Genomic DNA, 9962 nt, shown 5'->3' on the forward strand with positions numbered 1-9962 from the left:
AACCCTAGCACCCTACCATCTCTTCACCCCCATTAAATTAAAGACTGATAGTATGTATGAAAGTGGTAGGAAAATCGACTTTATGTATGTGACTGAGATGAAAAAAACTTCATGTACTATAAAGGCTAAAACACGGTAAAGTAAAGTGAAAATTACCCCACTACTAAAAAAGTAAGCATTAGGGCAAAATTATGCATATGTCTCTATTAATTTTTATTAGGGACGAAAATATGGATTTGCCTGTATTAAAGTAATAGGAGCAGACGTATAAAGCGCCCCTATTAATTTTGTTACTTTTATAGGCAGTAAAAAAGAGATATGTAAACCCTAATTTTGCAATACCCAGTTGTGGAGCCAATGGGATCAAATGACCCCATGACAGCTATGGAAATAGGCTTGGAGGTCCTTATTTGCTGGTGGTGTGACCCCATGAGGTGCACATAAGCTTCTCGATAAAAAACCTAAAGGAGAAGCCACGAAGGCCTTGTACGCAGCAGCGCTGCAAGGCGAGGCTCTTTTGTTTTTAAATCACCTGGAAAACGACATCGTTTTGCAGGCTCCTCAACTTTTTTTTATGACCTGGATTCAAAACTAAAGTCATTTTGAGCCAGGCTTTGTTTGTGCCTAATAAATCTCGGCCGAGGAAGCTGACCGAAGGAGACTGACCGAAGGAACTTCCTCTCGGCCCTAGCGTCTTTTTACGGCTGAACGTTACAGGTCATCGTTCGCTTCCTTTTGTTAAAAACAAGGTAGGCTTATAATTCAAAGTCATCAGGGCCTCGATAATCCCGGCCGAGGACAAACTCCTTAGATATACGGCCAAAGTAGGAAAGTCAAGTGGCGTCGCCACGTAGCGTTGAGGTCCCACGCTTCATTTAATGAAGTAATGCCTCTGATCACAGCAAAAAGCCCATGATCCATGTAGGAGCATTTAATGAGCCAAGGAAGAGGGGATGTGATTGAAGTCAGATATGGCGAGTAAAATCAGGGATTAGGTGCGAAAATCCCAAGATTTTGTAAGGCTAAGCCACCAACCATCAGACCAGGGCATTAAATGCTCCTCCAAGGCCCGAGACGCAGAGCCCACCATCAGAGCGGCGGGCGGGGTTTATGGGGGTCACACCACCATGCTTCACATTCCCAAATGTCGATTCGACTACCCACTAGCTCTGATCAACCTCACCATGCAGATTTTCAGCCTCTTTGTCATCTCAAGAACTTCCCTATAAATACCAGGCTCCAACTATGTTTGAAGGGTTCAACACCAAACACAAGCCTCCCACGGAGCAGATTATATTTTCCTGTCATTTACTTCTTGTCATTTACCTTCTTGTAATGTCATTTCAATACTTTTACTTGCTTTCTTAGGAGTAGTGTCAGTTTGTAGGAAAATCCATTCATCAATATATCATACGACCCTTGATTTTCAAGGCGCCGGAGCACCATCTTTGTTACTCTTTCGTTCATCTCATATATCATAAGACCGTTGCCACCCAGAGACGCGCCGGAGCACCACCTGAAAACCACCATCAGCACCGCCATTAACGGCCTTGTAGATCAGTTCCTCTCTCGGCCACAATCGTTTGATTGGAAGTCGGACTCAAACAGGTGCATCACTCATCTATCCATCCAATCAACTCATCCTCAAACGCACGGTAAACCGTGCTGGCACGCCCGCATCCAACCACACCATACCAAAGAAGGACGACCCGTGTTGATGCAGATCCACTCGCCCAGGATCACCAGGTCGTGAGATTCGCGAACACCAACATGCTTTTTAAAAAAGAAGGAACAGCGCCCACCACACCCCTCTTTACTCTTTAGCTGACTCCACACCCCCAAACCCTTAATTCCCAAATTATTTCACACTCCCACTCCCTCTCCCTCTCAACCCTAAGTACCAACCCCCACCACCCTTAATTCCCAATGACATGGATGGTCAAATTCTTAGATGAGAACCCAGAGGTCCTTCACACTCTTCTAGTAAGGTTTAAAGCCTGGAAGTTTTTTGTTCTGTATTTTCTCTTTTTAGTTCTTGTGGCTTTGAAAGACTTGTAGAATTGTAATCTTGTATATGTTAGACAACCATTATCTGTGGTTTCGAATTCAAATTCATTCTAGACTTTGGCCAAGGCTTGCTAGCTTTTGTTTTACTTGTTCAACTTTATTTGATAAGGTTGTATTTTGAGTTTCAAATACCTACCATGTAAATAGGGCTTGATGTAATCAGTTACCTGATGTACTCAACTTGTGCAATATAAATATCCAGGTCCATCACAATGAAGGTCTGCTAATTTGATCAAAACTCTTCCCTGTGAAGTTCATTCCTTAAGTATACTTGTTCTTGTTGTTTATTGTAACAGAGAGAAAAACTTGACTTGGCTAGAAAAATTCCGTCCAAGTCGTTTCTAACACTGGAAGTAGGTTTTGTGTTTTGATTAGCTGAAAGTGCTATCGTTTATTTTTTCAATGTTATTTTTGTTTAAAAAAGATTCAAAGCTTTTACATTATGACCCCCTGACCTAAGAATTCTGGATCCACCACTGGCAATACCCACACACCCATTTCCCCTATTTCTCTCCTTCCCTTCTTCCTGTGCCGCACTCATCTCCATTTTTCCCTTATTGTTCTTCTTTGTCTTCCTTCATTTTTTTTATCTTGTCTAGTTCTGAAATCATTCTTTCTTATTGTTTGGGCCTAAATTCCACACGCCAGCCCATCTGACTATTGGCCCATGTCAACAAATAGCAGTTTGGGCTTTATTTTACCAAAAAATTAGAAGTCCGCCCAGAATGCTTTAGAGGCCAAGGCCATTGCGAACCAATTGCAAAAATAATTTTACAGGTTTAAGATTAATGCCACTAATGGTGATTTAATCTGGAAAAACCAAATTTAATTGGTTTAAATTGAAACTCAACTTCTAAGTTTCTCCAAAGGCTCAAGGAATGATCATAGCCGTTGATCAAATCAGCAGACAATGGGGAGGATTTTTCTCTACAAAAATGCCCACGTGACATGGCTCAAGGAATGATCGAAGCCCAATGTTCTGATGTCCTTCCAGACATGACAGTTTTCTTTTGTTTTAAATTGTGTAATAGGCAGTTCTCTTTGAAACATTTTGATTTGTTTGAAGTACTAGTTTTTTTACTGTGAAAAATTGTAAAGTTCTCATCCATCTGAGGCAAGAAAAGAACTTACTTGGGAGATATTCCTCAGAGAAATTTACAATCACTTGTTTAAAGTCAATAAATTGGGGCACAAGTTATTTATTTTTCATAAGTCTGTTAGGGTTTTAACCGCTAACAGTGGCACGCTCGCACACCAAAGAAAGTTGACTTGTTGACCACCAATGGTTTTCAAGCCAATGAGAAATTTTACCCTACCACCACAGGAACTAAATCAAAACGGGTGAACACTTTTTTTTTTTTTTCATTTTTCATAATATTTTCTTACCCATTTCTTCTTAATATTGCCTTGCAATATTCCCTTGGTGTGTCCAAGAGAGCGAAACAAAGAACAAAGTAAAGGTCTGTAATATACAAATAAAAACTCGATTTGTATTGTTAAGGTTTTTTTATTGTTATCTAAATTTTCAGTTTTGCAGTTTTGCAGGTGCAACTGACAGGTTCTCAAGAAATTTAATTTTATGGTAATGGTCTTATGCTAATCTAGTTTTTGCTATTTTATTAATTAACAGATGCTAATCAAGAAAAGAACAAGAGATTGAGTTGTGTGATATTAGGATCTCCAGCAAGGCCATGGATATCATGAACAGCTCCATCAATGATATATTTGAGTTTTGAGAAGCTCGCTCAGGAATCTTCGACGCTCACAAGGTACAACAAGAAACCGACTATTACTTCAAGGGAGATCCAGATTGCTATGGCACTTGCTGTCTGTTACCAAGTTTACTAGCTCTTCAAGAGTTAGGGCTGTTTCTGTGTATTTGTATTTAGGAGGGGGTGTGAAGAAATTAGGGTTAAGTACTGATCTTGTTAAAAACTATTTTTCTTTTTGGAGAGGGATGGAATGAAATATTTCTTGTACATTTAAACCAAACCCCAGTAGAGTTAAACTCCAATTCAAACACATGTAAGAAGAGGTGCTGGAAAGCATAATTGTATATTGATAAAGTTGAACTTAAATAGAACGTTACATCACCAGAGTATGCTAAAGTCAAGGACATGACTCCTACTAACTTAATCCATTACTGACACTATGAACAAATTGCTCCACTACTGGGAGACTCCTAAAGACTTGGTAAAACATAACTTCCTATAGAATAGGATAATCAGTTTTTTTAATCAAAACAACTACTGTAACTAGATAAAATCTTAACACCCTCCCTTAAACTAAATGTTCCTTGAACAATCAGTTTAGAGGGAAACCTTCAACATGCACTACAACTTCTGTCTTCAAACTATATCCTTTACAGAGCAAACTCCTAACAACATCCTTAGCTTCGAGAACACTGGTAATTTGAGAGGCTTGGTTAGAATATCAGCTACCTGATCTTCACTTATGCAGTAGATTAGATCAATTGTTCCATCCTTTGTGAGGTCACGTAGGAAATGGTAGCGAACATCAATGTGTTTGCTTCTGCCATGTAAAATTGGATTTCTTGGACAACTTGATTGCTGAACTGTTATCACAATAGACAGGAGTTGGACTGTCTTGCAAACCACGTAATTCTTCAAGTATCCTCCTCAACCAAATAGCTTGACAGTCGCAGGTTGTTGCTGCAATAAACTCGGCTTCGGTGGTTGACAAAGTAACAATATGTTGTTTTTTGGATGACTCCTATTCCCATCATAAATGCATAACCTGAGGTGCTTCTCCTATCATCTGGGTCTCCTGCATAGTCACTATCAGTGAAGCCAAACAAACCTGAATTAGCTCCTTTCTTGTATAATATTCCAAAATCGATTGTGCCCTTCAGATAACGGAAAATTCTTTTTGCTGTTGCCAAATGAGGCACTTCCGGACGCTCCATATATTTGCTAATGAGACTCACTGCGTGTTGTATGTCTGCCCTAGTCTTTGTCAAATACATCAAACTTCCTACAATCTGTTTGTAGAGAGTTTGATCAACCTTCTCTCCAAAATTCTTTACTAGTTTCAAACCAATTTTAGTTGGTTTACTAGCTGAATTGCAGTCCTTCATCTCAAACTTGTCTAAGATCTCTTGAACATATTTCTTCTGTGAAATAAATATTTCGGCACTAGATTGTACTACTTCTATACCAAGAAAATAGTGCATCAATCCAAGATCAGACATATCAAACTCATGCATCATGGATTTCTTAAAATCATTAAACATGGCCACATCATTACCTGTATAGATCAGATTGTCCACATACAAGCACACGATGAGTATATACCCTTCATCTCCAGATTTTGTAAAGAGTGTATGCTCATATGGACATTTTTGAAAACCTTCTCTTGCAAAATATGCCTCTATACGACTACACCAGGCTCTAGGAGCTTGCTTCAGCCCATATAAAGCTTTTTTTAGCCTGTAAACTTTTCTTTCCTTCCCTGGCTGAACATAACCTGCTGGCTACTCAACATAAACTTGTTCTTGCAACTTACCATGTAAAAACGCAGACTTCACATCTAGCTGGAAGATAGGCCAATGGTTTTGTGCTGCCATTGAAATCACCAGTCGGATTGTGTCATGCCTTGCCACTGGCGCAAACACTTATGTGTAGTCAACACCATACTCTTGCTTGTAACCTTTCGCCACCAAGTGTGCTTTGCGCTTATGAATCTCACCCTTCTCATTCAACTTTGTCTTAAAGACCCCTTTGACACCAATCGTCATGTGCCCTTGTGGAAGTTCTGTCAACTCCCAAGTATTGTTCTTATCAATAGATTTGATTTCCTCATCCATGGCTTTCTGCCACTTTGGTTCTCTTACGGCATCAGAAAATGACACGGGATCAGAATCTGCAAATAAAGCAAAGTGAACAAGTGGATCATCATCACTTCCTTCACTTCCACTAACGGAATCAAACACCCATTCAGAATCTGTCATCCATGCAGACTACTTTTTTAAACGTTGGGGTTGTGCACTAGATGAACTTGCAGCCTAAGCTCCAATTGGTGGAACAACTGAAGAAGTTGGTGATGGAACAATTCAATAAGTTGGTACTGGAATGTATTGTTGTTGTTGCTGTTGTTCTGGTTGTTGCTGTTCCACGTTGTCATCAAAATTCACTGGAATGTTCTACTGCTGCCGAAAAACATCATCACTCCAATCCCATGTCTTCTCTTCATCAAATACAACATCTCGGCTAATAATAATCTTTTTGGACACAGGATTGAATAACTTATACGCCTTGGAAACTTCACTTATGCCAAGAAAGACACATTTTTCACCTTTGTCATCAAGCTTCCTCCTTTTCTCGTCTGGAATACGTGCATATGCAATGCAGCCAAAAACTTTGAAGTAACCAACTATTGGTTTATAGCCACTCCATGCCTCTTCAAGTGTCAAATCCCAAAAAGCGAAAGTAGGACTTCTGTTCAGTATGTGAATGCTCCAGTTTACAGCTTCCGCCCAGAAACTCTTTGGAATGCAACTCTTTGTCTGCATATTGTGTACCATATTTAAAATGGTACGATTCTTCCTCTCGACCACACCGTTCTGCTGTGGTGTATAAGCTACTGTAAGCTGTCGGCGAATGCCATGTATAGCACAGAAATTTTCGAAGGCTTTTGAATTGTATTCTCCACCACGATCAGTTCGAAGAACCTTGATCGTATTCTCTATCTCATTCTCAGCAACCGCCTTAAAGTGTTTGAATGCATTTAAGGCTTTTAATTTCTCCTGTAAGAAATAAACCCATGTTTTTCTGCTGTAATCATCAATGAACATTATAAAGTACCTTTTTCCAGCATTGGAAGCCGGAGTTATTGGCCCACAAATATCTGAATGGACCAGCTCAAGAGGTCTTCGAGCCCGCCATGCTTTTCCCTTCGAGAAGGTTTCCCTATGTCGTTTTCCAATAACACAAACTTCACAAACTTCAGATGGACAAGGTATCTGAGGAAGGCCAGTCACCATGTCCTTATCATGTAGCGTCTTTAAACCTCTAAAATTCAGATGACCATAGCGTAAATGCCATAGCCACGCTGGATCATTGACCTTGGTAGAGAAACATGTAGGACCATTACTTTGAATATGTAATGGAAACATTCGATTTGTCGTCATGTAAGCCTTAGCAATTAAGCCTCTCTTTTGGTCATGAATCTGACAAGCTCCTCATGTAATCTTGATCTCATATCCCTTTTCATGCAGTTGTCCCAAGCTCAGCAAATTGCTCTTCAAACTCAGGACAAAAAAAACACTCAAGATAGTATGGACAGTGTTATCTTTAGCCCGAATTTTGATATCTCCTTTTCCCAAAACAGAAACTTTGGTGTCATCTCCAAATCTCATGATTCCAACAGTAGCAGTAGAGGCTATTATAATTCTGGAGGCACCAGCAGCAGAGGCTATTATAATTCTGGAGGCACCAGCAGCAGAGGCCGAAGGCAGTCATACAATCATGATTCGAATGTTGACAAATCAAATGTTGAGTGTTTCAAGTCTGGCAATTATGGTCATTATCGGTCTGAATGTTACACAAATATGAATAAAGCAAAGGGTGCAAGGGGTGTCTTTGCTGCCAGAATCATCATTGGATTTGTTCCCATCTCTGCTACCTCGACATCTTCCATGGTCGTCGCCTTTACCACGTCCTTGACCACCATGACCTCTTGTTGTTGGAGAATCACTATTTGTTGAAACTTTCAATGCATGTTCCTCAGATGTACTTCAATTGATCTTCTGCTCATGTACAAGCAAGGAACTCTGCAGCTCATCAATTGAAAGCTGCTCAACTTCACTTGACTCCTCAATGGAGCACACAACGTAATCAAACTTTGTAGTCATAGATCGCAGGACCTTTTCTACAATGGTCACATCTTCCATCTTCTCGCCATGGATACTCATCTTGTTTGCAATTGCCATTGCTTTTGAAAAATAGTCATTGATGGACTCTCCTTGTTTCATCTGAAGAGTCTCAAAATCTTTCCTCAGTGCTTGCAACATTGAATGCTTCACCTTTGTTGAGCCTTGGTACTTCTTCTTCACGGAGTCCCAAATTTGCTTGGAAGTATCTTTTTGGAGAATGGTCTCCAAAATGGAACGATCAATAGCTTGGAATAAGTAATTTTTCGCCTTCAAATCTTTCAGCTTGGATTCATCCAATTTTTTTTGTTGTATCTCTGTCAACACCACTCCATTTTCTAGCTCTACTATACCGATTTACACGAGAGTCCAGTATTCTTTAGACCTCGGGAAATTCTCCATCAACATGCTCCAATGATCATAATGACCATCAAAGTGTGGTATGGCTGGCTGCACATAGTTTTCTGTAACCTTGTCAGACGCCATAGAAACTTACTGCCGCAAGTGCAAGGACATGACTCCTACTAACTTAATGCATTACTGACACTACTAACAAACTGCTCCAATACTGGGAGACTCCTAAAGACTTGGTAAAACATAACAACATGCAAAATAACTTCTTATAGAGTAGGATAATCAGTTTATTTAATTAAAACAACTACTGTAACAAGATAAAATGGGTAAACTGCCAACTAACCCCCTGAACTATCACGCTTGTCGAAATCTCCATCCTGAAATATTTTTTCAACTAATTTAGCTTGCAGACTATTTTAAATGGTCAATTTAGCACCTGTCATCAAGTTTTTAAACTTCCATCCAATTTTTTGTTAATTATAAGGGTAAGTTTGTCATTTTACAAGGACAATACTAAAAAATAATAAAGAAAATGTAAAATTATGATTTTTTTCTCTCTTTCTCTTTCTTTGTTCTTTTTCCTTTTCCTTCTTCTTCCTCTCTTTCTCTTTTCTTTCTTGTCTCCCCGTCTATCTATCCAGATCTTCCCAATAGAGTATCAAAAAATCAAAAACACCACAACATCAAACACCATTGTTGTGAAATTATTGTAAGTGCACAATCTGCACAAGTAATATAGAAGTAAGTAGAGTGTCGTTCCCACAAAGATTGTAATTTCCTATTAATTACCAATTATAATTAATTCAAAAGTTTATTTGAACAGTTGATTAAAAAGATTGATTGGTTTAAGTAAACTAAAACAATTATGAAAAATAGCAATTTAATTAATGATAGAAAATCAAGATGATGAGACACTAGAGCATCTAATTTCACCATAACCAATTTCACTTAATTCTTATAGCCAATTAACCCTAATTACTATCCATGTTGACAGTTGGTTTCTCCTAATTCATTCGATATCCCCTCTCAGGCTCAACCAAAAGTATTCTTAATTAACAACCCATTCTCTCTCGAGCAACGGATTTAGAAAATCAAGAACTCATTAACTTCTATGAGAACCTGCAAGAAAACTGCATGAGTCATGTTAGTCTCTCTCGAGCACTCATTCAAGACATGGTATTTGTTACGAGAAGCAAACACCAAACATCTCCTCTCGATCTCCGCTTGGATCATCAAATCAATTAAATATTGGCCAGATATTCAAAGCATTAAGAACAGTAACTGTTGACGCCAAAAAGTGGTTCTCTGACTTAGAGGGTCAACTTAGTAATCTGATGCCTTCGGTACCCTTGATGCCTCGGTAGTCTGCGTAATCTGCAATACGAGCAAACGCACGGTAAGACCTGGGGCACCGGTGTGGTACTGGCCGAAGGCTCTCCGATGCTTAAGTAAGTTCGGGAATAGAAAGTTCAACTGACAGATCAATAGGCTTGTATGCCGTAAGTTCTGATTACCTCTATTTTGGGATAGTTGGCCTCCTTTTATAGGTTTTGGGAGGTGTGCATTTTGTTGATTATTTCGATGTGGGACTGTGGGCGTCGCTTGGGAGCGCGCCACGTGTCCCAGGAGAGGGCGTTGCCCTAATGGAGTG

This window comes from Prunus avium, chromosome 1 (genome assembly GCF_965620075.1).
Source record: "Prunus avium chromosome 1, drPruAviu1.hap1.1, whole genome shotgun sequence".
In the NCBI taxonomy this organism is placed as follows: domain Eukaryota; kingdom Viridiplantae; phylum Streptophyta; class Magnoliopsida; order Rosales; family Rosaceae; genus Prunus; species Prunus avium.